Source organism: Cyrtonyx montezumae, unplaced genomic scaffold (assembly GCF_038088225.1).
Source record: "Cyrtonyx montezumae isolate F1298 unplaced genomic scaffold, pur_monq_1.0 scaffold_32, whole genome shotgun sequence".
NCBI lineage: Eukaryota > Metazoa > Chordata > Aves > Galliformes > Odontophoridae > Cyrtonyx > Cyrtonyx montezumae.
The window spans coordinates 5511859-5524556 of record NW_027072037.1 but is presented as its reverse complement, the minus strand read 5'-3'; the positions used below and the strand labels follow the sequence as shown (position 1 = coordinate 5524556).

The window sequence follows — 12698 nt, the reverse complement described above, 5'->3', positions numbered from 1 at the left end:
CCTCTCTTGTCTGTATTCAACATCTCCCCCTACAGCTCTAGTTCCTCTAATGGAGTCCACAGTAGGACCTTCAATGGCTCTGCCACTTGAACCAAAGTGATAATTTACAGAGTCTGGTTGAGGTTGGCAGGACTTATGAGTCCATCTGGTCCAACTGCTGCTCCAGCAGGGTCACCTAGAGTAGGGTGCCCAGGATCATGTCCAGGCAGTCCTTGAAGTTCTCCAAAAGGAAGTTCTCTGCTCTTGAAGATGCATTCATGGAGAGCTCCAAGTAAAACTCCAAAATTCTCTGAGATGGCAGTGGCTGTAAACATCTATCTTCAGTATGTCCAGAATATACATTCAAAAACATTACATCTTTTCAAAACATCTCCCATGTAGAGGTCAATCTCCTCTTGCTTTGTACCATGATTTGCTACAGAAGGAAAATTTTAGCAAAGCAGTGGATCTGTCATGTTGTGTGTGACTAGAGGCAATGCAGCACTGTCTGGGGAATGTTTTCATGCAAAAGTAAGAAAGTTCCCTAATGATTAATAATCGGGAGGTGTGGGGAAAGCGGAGAGAAAGAGACCAGCTAAATTGTTTCAGCTACGCAAAATTCATGTGGTCAGTAAATCAGTTAATAAACCTGTCTGTTGGAAATGCCCCAGCTTACACTGATCAAAACGTTCCAGCAGGCAGTGCCTCCAAAACCTTACAGCTCAGCAGAGAATTGCAAACTGTTAATCTGAAAAATATTAAGAGGCAAAGCACAGAATAAAACAACCTTCTCCCCTCAGCCCCGAAGTCAAGTGTCTGTGGTTCTAAATGCACTTTGTCTATGTCACCCCAGCTGCAAAATGCCTTCTATTGATTTATCTCTTGCATTCTTTTGTTTTTCTTTCAATTTTTCTATTTTCTTTCCCTGTGTGTGTGTGTGTGTGTGTGTGTGTGTTTTCCTTCTCTCTCTTGTTCTATAAGTATAATGTGTAGTTTTAAAGACCTCAGAATGAACGTTTCCAAGAGCAAGCCTTCTTGTCTAAGCAAACACCACCTTGGAAAGCAAACGCATTTCTGAGGCTCTGATGGGATATTCAGCATGGGAGCTAAGCAAAAGTTGATGGTTATCTGGTCTCAGCTGGGTATCATCCCATATTTTTTCTCCCACTGTTTCCATCCATCCCTTTGCACATGGCAAGGGGCAAAGAGCTGGACATTTTCATCTGCACCTAAACACCATCATTGTCCTGCACATGTCAGAGTCTCATCCTAAAGATGAACAGGTTGGAGACTTCTCACAGGAAGAATTCCAGCTCCGGAGGCTTTTGTGTATGTGTGGGTTGTTGTAACTGCTGTTGTTTTCTGCTTTGTTTTCAGCCACTCAATACACTGTTATTACGTAGCTGGGCAGCATGGGAATTGTTAAAAGAAAACATTTATTTGTGGTTGTTTTTGCCTGTTTAGGACCAAAAGGGAGTATAATTTGTCTCATATGGAGGTGAAACGTGGTGTGCATAGGTATGAGCCACCTGGCTTGAGGTATATGGGAAAGCTGCTATTTCCCCCTCCCCACTTTCTCACCATCCATCAGAACTGAGATCAATTCAAGTGTCTTGGCTGCAAATTTGGTTAGTAAGTGGGGAAACTATGCTTTTGTTCTGATGCTGGCAAACCTCAGCAAGCTTGATTATCTAAAATAAAACCATCTGCAGCCACTCTAATCAATGGCACATGCATAGCAGCAAAAGCTCTAAGCTCATGGGTCATGTAAAAAGTTCATTACATCAGACTGTTTTGCTGCAGGAAAGAATTTAAAGGAGAGAACAAGTGTCTCAAAATGACCCAAACTCATTGGCAAGATATGTGCCCCACTGAGTACTGTGTCCACTCTGGTTCTTCTCCAGCAAGGATGAGACTGAATCTGTAAGTGCCAGGGATTATCACAGAAAAATACAATCATTTGAATGAAAAGGGACCTTTAAAGGCCATCTGGTCCAACTCCCTTGCAATGAGCAGGGGTACCTAAGAGCTCCATCAAGTGATCAGAGCTCTGTCCAGCCTGATCCTGAATGTCTTCAGGGACAGGGCACCCATCACATCTCTGGGCAACATATTCTAGTGCCTCAGTAAATACTTTTCTTTCTTATATGCAGTCTAAATCTCCCCTCTTTTATTTGAAACCATTTCCCCTTGTCTTGTCACAACAGACCCTGCTAAAGAGTCTGTCCCCCTCTTTTTTATAGCCCCTTTAGATACTGAAAAGGGATTCCTTTGGAACTCTTGGTCCTGGATTCAGGATTCTCTTCTAGGTTATGTTTGCGTGTAAGCTTAGAAAATGGGGAAGTTCGCTGGTTATGTAGTGTGAATGAGATTACATCAAAGATCCCACTAGGACATGGATTTGTCTAGTTCCACTTGACTAAACCCCTCTGAAGTATAGGGATCATATTCAGATCTGTGCCTTGAGGGTGAGTAGAACATGTTGGTACCAGAGACCACGTGGGTCTAACTGGTGATCACAATCTGGATCACAGAGTCTAAGTTTTTGGATATTACTTCATGAGTTCATCCTATATCCAAGTTGCCTTGCTCATATAGGACTCAACAGAACAGCAGTTGCACATCCCTTGTCTTTTAAATATGTCTACCAGCTCAGACCAGAGCACAGAAGACAATTTGTTCTCTTGAAAATCTCAGTGCTGGTATCATGTCTAGTTCCAATACAGTTTTCTTAAAAACAGGGCAGTTCAATCATAGAATCACAGAATGGCTTATGTTGGAGGGGAACCTTAAAGATCACCCACTTCCAAACCCCCTGCCATGGGCTGGCTGCCCCCCACAGCTCAGGCTGCCCAGGTCCCATCCAACCTGGCCTTGAGCACCTCAAGGGAAGAGGCAACCATATCAGTCTGTGCCAGTGCCTCACTTCCCTCTGAGTAAAGAATTTCTTTCTACCATCTAACCTAAATTTCTCATCTTTTAGTTTAAAGCGGTTCTACTTCATCCTATCACTATCAAGTAAACGTTGATCTCCCTCCTGTTTATTAGTTCCCTTCCAGTATTGTAAGGCAGCAGTGAGGTCTCTCCAGAGCCTTCTCTTCTCTAAGCTAAACAAGCCCAACTCCCCCAACCTTTCTTCACAGAAGAGGTGCTCCAGCCCTTTGATCATCTTTGTGGCCTCCTTTGGACCTGCTCCAACAGCTCCACATCCTTCTTGTGCAGATCAATACACAGAATAAGTTCCTGTGCTACTCCTGTAGTTCCCTATTCCTACAGCTTTATGGAATAAAGCTAATGATGTGCCTGCCAAGAGCAAATATTTCCTCAGGTATGAAAAAAACATATCACATCACTGCGGGAGCTCACCTGCCCTAACGTTATAGAAGTTATTCACTGCCATCTTTTCCTATTTGCACTTTTCATATCAGACTATTGTGCCAAAATTGACAGGCACGGCTAAGATGGAACACTGAATCCATTATCTTGGCTGATGATAATCATAGCATCTATTCCTATGAAAAGTAAAATATATATATATATATATATTCTGGTCTCCCATAGTCTCTTTGCAGCAACACATAGCCTGGTACTCATTAAAAATTTCTTTGACATTTTCTTCATGTTTGAACAAATGCTGAGCCTGGGAGATCCTCCCTGCTTTTGTGATCTTCCTCCTGCAAAAACCACCTTTTTGCTCAGCAGTACATGAAGCAGCGATAGGCATGATTGCTTTGTATTCCGAGTCGGTGCTTAAAACGAGGCTCTTCCCTTCTAAGTCTTATACATGGGTCAGAGGGGCAGTTGGTCACATGGCTTCATCGAAATGCATCTGACAGCTCCAACCCTCTTCTGCATATTCATCGCTGCCTCGTTCTCTGCAAAATGATGTACTTGAAAGTCTACTCTGCCTCTGACCACCTTGGGGACTGTTTTATGATAACTGATTTTTTTTTCTCCCAAATTATATTAATCTTTACATACTGAATGTAGCCCTGGGCTGCGTTGCATTGGTTTTAGGCTTGCGTGCTTCTATTTTTGAAGGGTTATTATGTTATTTTACAGTAATGATTTAATCAGACAAAATTTCCCTATGTAGAACAAAAGTCCTGATCTACTAAACCAAACCCACTCTACAAAGCACGTTTGCATGAGGCTTATAGCAAGCAAGCCCTTAAATTGTGATAGGGTCAATGGGTTTGAAGGATTTGCTCAGGGAGCTCTGCAGAATGGGATGCAGCGTAGGGGTTGAAGAGGAATTGTCTGCTGGTTTGCTCACCAAATTCAGGTTGCTAACATGCAGTGAAGTAGGAGTGGGAGCTATGGTAGTTGAAAGCAGACTGGCTTCTTGTCTCTGCTCACAGGGACCAGTACAGTCAGGGAGAAATCTTGCTGAAACTTCTAGCCCTATGAGCTTCCATGTATGCAGCAGATCTGAGCACTTAGCAAGTAACCACGGTGCCTTTGCAGAAGATACTTTGCCAGGGTGAGATTCCTTTTCTAGAGTAAATAGGGTAAGTAGGTGGAAGAAAAATTCCAGCCTCAGGAATATGACCAAGTCAATCTGGGATTGCTGTTCCACATTCATTTGGAAATTCCTCCCCTACAGCAAGCATGCAGTAATCTGCTAGTCTGGCCCTTGCTGAGGAGAGGCTCCGTAAATTCAGGCTGCCTCAGCCTGAGAGCATTCACAGGAACAGCTATCATGGATCAGCTGTCAGGTTGAAATTTGGTGCCCTCCAGTAAGTTTGCTCATGTTTCCAAGCCCTCAGATCTGCTACACGCCGCTTTGGTATTTGCTTCTCTGTAATGCTGTTTGACCGTTCACTGAAGGAAGGTTCTGAATTTGACAACAACACTCAGCAAGGGTGTGAATTTCCAAGTTTTACGCTCATGTGTGCAGTTCAAAACTCGTACTGCTGTTGGTTAGTTACATAAGATTTTCCAGCGAGAGAACAGGAGCGTTACCTTGACGCTCCTACAGTGAACCCACACAGCGTGAGCTCCAAACTGTGACTGCTCGCTGTGTACCGCTCAAATGATCTGCAGACTGATTATGATTCACCAAAGAAACCTGCAAATAATTTTAGATGAAGAGTCCAATCAAGAATCTATTTGCAGACAATTCACAAACACAAAAAGAAGTGAGAATCATTGGATAAATTATGCAGTATGAATTATTCATCCAGCTCTAGTTAATGAGGTAAATGATACTATCGGTGTTTAAAGTTAAGCTCGTTTGTATGTATTGGGCAGATCAAGGCTGAAGGTTTTGAGGGAGAAAACTGGACTATGTAGACTTCAGCTGCTGCCTACGTGTGCAGCCAGGATTTCATCCTTTCATTTAAGTGTAATAGCTTGTCTGTGTTCTTAAATCAGAGGAAAAAATGCATCCCTAATTCCACGTTTGGGTCTCCACATACAATCCAGTTCTATGGGGCTGTGTATCAAGCCAAGAAATAAAGTACCAACAAGGAAGAGAAGCTTGGGGTGGCTTTCTTCTGGTTTTGTAACGTATCTAGCATGGGTATTGTCCCGAGTTGCATATCCGGGCTCCTGACTGAATTTTTGGGAGAAATAAGGCATCCACCTCTGTTACAGTATGAAGAGTTCTGCTGAGGGGATAATCATAAAAATCTGAGAATATTCCTAAGCTTTTCTGCTTAAATGAGTTTATTGTGACCAGTGGTTTAAGACTTCCATACTTAAACCTTGGCTTTGGACCAGCTAAGTGCTTAAGCACACACTTCGCTTTATAGTCACATGAGTAACTACTGAAATCAAGGGGAGTACTTCTGAAACAAATATGTGCATAAGCATAAGTCCGTTCAGAAAATCTAAGGTAAAAATTCTGATTTTAACCGCTCAAAGATTTAATCAGAATTAAATGAGAGAAGTTGAGTGAATATTAATAATTTTTTTTCTGTAAGAGTCTCAAGTTGGATTTAGTATCTTCATTTAATCACTTGAAAAAGCTTGGAACTTTTCACTTTTAACCTTCCACAACCTTGAGTAGCAGAATTCAAAGAATTCATTATGGAATTGTCCATTGCATTACTGCAAAAGTCTTTCATTCAAAATCTAGCTTTTCCTTTGTATTTTCAAATTAAGAATTTCTAAAAACTGATTTCTAAGTGGTAGAACTTTGCATTTTTTTTTTAATATGAGATGACATTGTCATGAAACAGATTTTTTTAAAAATTACTACACTAAATCTTTAGCAGGTAATACTTGAAATTATAGGCCACAAATCTCAGTAAGTGCTATTTACTAACATGATAATTGTGGAACATTCGATGATGTGTTAAGTACCATGGAGTGGCAGTATAATTACAGTACATGGCACGTTACAATATAAATATAAAGTAAATACATGATTATTTCTGGCTTAGGTCACATGGTAAATACTAAGTGCAATTACGGCACCAAGTAATCTGCAGGAACGTGTAATTACTCTTGGGCTCAATTCATTTACAAATCCTTGTCCAGCTTTTCACACCACGCGGGCTGTGGAGACGGTGGAAAACAGATTATTTATGGCCGCAGTGGCCTCCTTATTATCACAGCCGAATCCTACCTATAGGAGGTGGTTCCTCTGGCCTTTGCTGTGTCCCTGAGGATGGAGGTGAAAGTTGGTGTTCTCAAAGCAGCACGGTGCATCCAGATGTCCTTTAAGAGCCATTAAAAGCACAGCCACGTGCTCTTCACACTCTGGTCCCAGGTTGATCCAGGAACCTGCTATCTTGTAATGCCTATTTGCATCCCACAGTGGGCATGGGGACCTGAGTGGGATGGCTTGGATGATGCAGCCAACATCTCCACAGGTTCAACAACAAGAATTCTGTGCTCCCTGTTTAGAACAGATATTCTGTTTGGATGATGTGAAACCATCAGTCTATGTACAGCCATAATACAAGACATCTGAAAAAGGAAAAAAAAGAAAAAGAAAAGAAGTAGGGAAAAAAGAAGTTTTAAAGCCACTAGGGCATTATTCTGTTTATCCAGCCAAGAAGACAACACAGTGTCTCATACATCATCGGCTGTCTGCTCTCCCAAGCACCTGAGGCCTCAGAGAAGGTGATCCCCGCAGTATTTTGCTGCGCAAGATTGTTAGTATTAATCTTACAGACTGTCAACAGGATCTGAACCTGGGACCTTCACTGTTGAAGTCCAGATCCCCCGAGATAACACTAATGACTGCAGCTGTTTGCCATTAGCGAGATATGCTCTCCCAGGACTGCTTCTGGGGTAGCTGGGATTTTGGCTGGTTTCTTCTAGGGTCAGCTGCAATGTGTTTGAAGTAGAGACGAGAGATGAGGAGTGGGACTAGATGCAGCAGGAAGCTGCCTCTGAGCTGCTTTGAAATGCACAGGAGGTGCCAGCTCCAGAGCTGGCTCTTCATAGAGTCTGATGAAGAGAAAAGCTGAACTCAGGATCGGCATTCCTGGAGGTTCTGAAACTCCTTAGAAACTTGGGTGAAGAAATATCCCAACTGCAGAAACAAGCACAGGTTGACTGAGGGACAGTGTGGCTCTGGAGAGACTGGGGAGTACCAAGGATAGACATCACTGCATCTTCCCAGAATCATAGAATGGTTTTGGTTGGAAGAGACCTCAAAGCCCAACCATTTCCAATCCCCTGACATGGCTGGCTGCCTTCCACCAGATCAGGCTGCCCAGGGATCCATCCATCCCAGCCTTGAGCATCTCCAGGGATGGGCCATCCACATCTTCTCTTGGTTGCTCTCAAAAGCTAAAATGCTGCTCCTTGCCAAAAAACTGCTTTCCTGCCTTTAGCAGGCCAAGCGTTGCGAACCTGCAGCAGTGGATCGTGCCAGGGCTTGCACTGCATTCCTCTGTCATGGTCTTCTCAAAAGGTGAAGTACTTAGGTACCTAGCCCAAAAACAGTAGCAGAGATGAAAGGACATAATCTCCCCCTCTTTCTGCATTTTTATTTTACCCTTTCTACCCTTTTTTTCTGTTACACTTTTCTTAAGCTCGTTCTGTTTGATTTAATTCTATTCTTCTCTCAGCCTCCCCTGGACAGAAGAGAGGGAGAATTAGCAAACAGTTTGAGGAAACATTTCCATTTATGCTGCACACACCACAGTGCACGGGATGTTTACGTGTGGGGCCGCGGGACCTCAAGTGAGGGAGAAATAGGAGAAACACCACTGATTCTTATCTAACCTCAAAATACATCAGTTCTTCCCAGTAAAATGATGGAGCACTCCTTTAAGTTTACCAACACAGTGGATAATGTCTACAAGGAGGTGTTGGATTATTATTTCTGCCTTGCATTAGGCCGGAATATATGATCGTATTTTGTACGATTATGGTGCCAAGAGAAACTCCAGAGCAAAAACCTTCTCATTTGTTGCATGCCATTTGCTTATCGTGAAATACGAAATGTACTTACATCGTGTTGCAGCCTTGAGAAATTGTTATAAAAACCTGTCATCGCAAGCGAAGACTTTTGCTTACTTTTGCCACAGTGAAGGCAATAACAAAGACATGAGTTACATGTTACCTAATCGAGGGGAAAACTTCTTTGCCCTAGTTGAACAGACTAGCATAATTTTTCAAGATGCTGTGTCTAATGCTAAGTGTCTGAACGTTCTCAGGTTGTTTAGAATCAATTGGTTTAAATCCTGTGTAATGACAGTGTATTTGCCAAATAGGCTCAAGCTTATTGCCATGCAAATTAACATTTGCAAGGACAAATTTCCAAGCCCTTCCTCTCTTTGTTGCTGCTGAGATGTTACAGATGCAATTTTGCACTTGCAGTTCTGTGTGGGTGCAGTTCGTGTCATTTAAACTTCTAATTACAGCATCTGATGGCACCCACGTATCTTATCAGCTAGTTAGACACGTCAGTGACACGCACCATAACTGCAAATAACTGGGGGTACAAAATTGCACCAGCAATTATTTGCACCCACTGAAGGGAAGGATGGGTATAACGCAGGCCATTAAAGTGTTTAAAATACTTTTCCTACAGTAGCATAAACCACTGCTACGAGGATATTACCTGCATGAAAGCAGAGCAAACATTAGACTGAATTTTGAGCTGCAGCTGAGCTAGCTTGGTAACATGAATCTAACTAAGGGTCTCTTTATGGGTGCAAAGTGTGTCGGCCAAGTCTGGGTTTACATCCCTGGCTTCCTCCCTCACACTTGGCTCTGCTTGGGATCCAGCTCTGAAACACCTCCTTCAGCCCAACACCCTTTGGCAAACGTCGTGCAGGCACCTGCAGGCTCTCACCGAGCCCCGTCTGGATTCTCAGGCAGCCTCAGGGCTCCTCTTCGCGGAAGAGGCGATACGTTGGTGGGACTTCTGCTCATGTTTAAATTAAGCTTGTAAGTGCTCTGCTGAATAGAATCATAGAATTGTAGAACTATGAAGGCTGGAAAAGACTACTAAGAGCATCTAGTCCAGCCATCAGCCCATCCCATTTTGCCCACTAACAGTGTCCCTCGGTGCCGCTTCTCAATGATTCTTGAACACCACTTCACTGGGCAGCCTGTGCATTACCACTCTTTTGAAGAAATTTTCCTACTATCCAACCTGAACCTTCATTGGTGCAACTTAAGACCATTATCTCTTGTCTTGTTGGGCATACATGGAGTGACAACAGTTCAAGCAGGAAGAAAATTAAAATTCATAGCTTCATGACCTTCCTATTATTAACCCAAGTAAGAAATCACAGTCATCTCTGGAAGATGCACTGCTCTCTGAGATCTTTCCTGGAAGCTTCCAGAAATGCCAGCAGCACTGTGGCGAAGCATCACAGATACAGTGTGCTCATCCTACATCCTTGTGTTGGCCCAACCCTACTGAAGGAGAACTGCACAACAGAGGCCCCACAAACCTTCCAGGCTGCTTTGATTCTTTGTATCGTATGTGGGACTACAAACAGCATTTTCTCTTACAGATTCGTGACTGGCTGACAGTAGGAGAGATGTTAGCAGAAGAGGAAATACTGGTGTGTCTTTTTGAGTGAAACCAGGTCTGTTTTAATGTGTTTGTTTGTTGTTCTGGAAGAGGTGTCTTTCCAGTGATACCCATCTTCACTCAGAAATGGAGTACATTTTCTCAAGGATGTTTCTCAGTCTGAGCTGAATTCTCCTACAATGACTGAGGTTTACATGGCTTCATATTCTTTATTATCCTATTGCAAATAGGTGTGATTATTCAGGATTAGATCTGATTTTTGCCAAAGAGATGGTAACATTATAAGAACAGAATTTGAGGGTGCTTGCTCTTCAAAGGAGCCCTCCCTTTTGGGGAGGGATACCAATCAGAAGGAATACCATCAGAAACACAGACATTTATTTCCACACAGATACCAGTGATGATGAACAGGTTGTACTTTGGAGCTGTACTGACACTACCTTCTTGAAGTCTGACTCTGATACTTCTTTGGAAAGGAAAGGCCTGAAAAAGGAAACCTAGAAGGATGAAGGATTGTGTTCTGTTCTCCTTTGCCCTGGGGTAAATCCATAGAAAATTCAGTGGTCCAAGTGGAGCTAGTCCAGATTTCCACTGGCCTAAAAGAAACCGTTGTTCTCGTATACAAGTGGAGAATTCTGCTGTCTTTTATGCCATACTTATAAATTTTTGCTGTCACCATGGGACATTGAAATTTTATATTTTGGCTCATATTTTTTTCCTGGGAAAGAATTAATTGCTTCAGCTTCCTAGAAATCATGGCATGAGTCAAGTTACTCTTTTTCATGATTTGTTCAAAAGTTGGGCTTAGTTTTCACCAGAACCACTCCCTGCTTTAAAACATTATTTATATCCACAAACGACTGCATGTAGGGAACTGCCAGTAGAAGTCAAATCAACACAGTATTGCCTTTTAGCTGGAGTTGCACTCTGCTCTGCAGAAGGGATAACATTTATAAATCAAACACAGGCTTAATTAACCTTTCGTCTTTGCACAGGATTAGGAGTGCGGGCACAGGCACGCCAATCTGAAGACACAAAGTGCTCATACTACCACTTCACAAAACTTCAGGGATTCCAAGGAGTAAAATCAAGCTTGGTTTAATAAACACAGATATGGGTCCAGGGATCTTTCAGTTCTGCAAGTGACCTGTGTAAGTAAGTTTAAAGCAGAGTGAGATTAGATTGCAATGCCCAAAGTGAGTATTTCTACCTTTCACACAGCAAAAAAATTACTTTTTTTTTTCCCTGAATGAAAAGACAATAATACACACTCTGGCATTTGAAAGGGGTTTGCATATACTTTACCATCTTGCAGTCTGCAATCATGTACACTTATCCTTAACCTGTCATTTCAGTGAGTGACACTACAGTAGTCAGAACCCCATTTCTCCCTGTTGAAAGGGAGAGGGGAAATTCATCTTTCCTTTGTTGAAATGCCGTATTCTCATTGAAAGGCATTTTTTCTGGAAAGTCCCCCTTTGTGCAAGTAGCCTAGAATTAAAAGGACAAAATCAGTCAAAGAGGAAAGTGATCTCATTTGCAATGGAGCTAATTAACCACATTAATCAAGATTTTGATGCCTTTGTGTAGAAGAGCTCTAGTTCAATCACAAGATGTGAATATTTGACATGGGAAGGTTGGGATACACTTTTTGGTCTAATGCTATTGAGTTGTGCATGATGATCAGCCTTGTTCTTGTGTTCTTTAAGCACCAGCTCTACTTGTGTTGGGAACTTCCAGGACATACACGCTACAGATAGAATGTGCATGATGATCAGCCTTGTTCTTGTGTTCTTTAAGCACCAGCTCTACTTGTGTTGGGAACACTTCCAGGACATACACGCTACAGATAGCACCATTTGAATGCCAGTATTTCAGATGGCAAAATAGAAGAGTTGCTATCTACAGATCACCTCCTTAAATATTTTCAGTGCTGTTTTTGCTGCAGCTGCTGGAAGCTCAACTTTAACTTATCCTCCAAGCTTTTCTAGGCCAATACAGGGAACTATACTAGAGGGGGACATACAATATTTTTGTCTGATGTGAACAGGGCATGAACATTTCCAGAATCACCCTGAAGCCTGCAGAAGTTTTTCAATGACCAAAGAGTTGATCTCTGTTTTCTGATTAACCCAGTATTGATTACCATTTTGTGAAGGAGGCGGGCTGACACCTCCGCCCAGAAATCTTAGTCCATGGATGACTTCTTTCTTCCATACCCACGGAGGACAGCACTGGTATCAGCAAGTATCAGCTTGGAAAAACATGTGGCTCTGACTGGAAGCCATGGCAGGACAGGCAGATAAGCTTTTAATACAAGTCCACATTGATGCCTGAGAATTGGGCAAAAAGTCAGTCCTGGTCACCAAGGTTGGGGAGAACCCCAGAAAGAAGGCTGATGGTTTGTCTCTTGGAAGACTCCAATCTCACCCTGACGTCCAGTTGGAGGGGGAGAAATTTCTAATTCCTCAGTATCCTGTCCCTTTTGCTCATCTTTAAAATAAAATCCAATTCGGGTGTTTCACTGTGGCTCTTGTTGCCCTGGAATGGTAGGATACCAGACTTACCTTTCTTGCTTGATCTCTTCTACTGAGGGCAAAAGGCTGCTGATCAGATGCTGTGACTGCTGTTCCTTGATCTCTAAAGTCTTTTTAACAAAGATTTCCCCTTTTTAGATCTTCAGCCTCCTTCTTCTTATCCATTTCAATGTTGGTGTATTACTAAGAGTTTGAGGAGCATCCAACTGCTCCCACCAGAACACCCTACT

General features: G+C 42.5%; 1 protein-coding gene across 3 annotated transcripts in view; it reads right to left on the bottom strand.

Moving 5' to 3' along the window:
- Positions 1-304: 304 nt before the first annotated feature.
- Positions 305-12698, bottom strand: part of LOC136053936 (sodium channel protein type 5 subunit alpha-like) — a 562080-nt gene continuing 549686 nt past the window's right edge. For all 3 annotated transcript variants that reach the window (XM_065744930.1, XM_065744928.1, XM_065744929.1), the window contains one exon: positions 305-314. The gene's annotated coding sequence lies outside the window, so the exon portion shown is untranslated. The remainder of the gene's footprint in view (positions 315-12698) is intronic.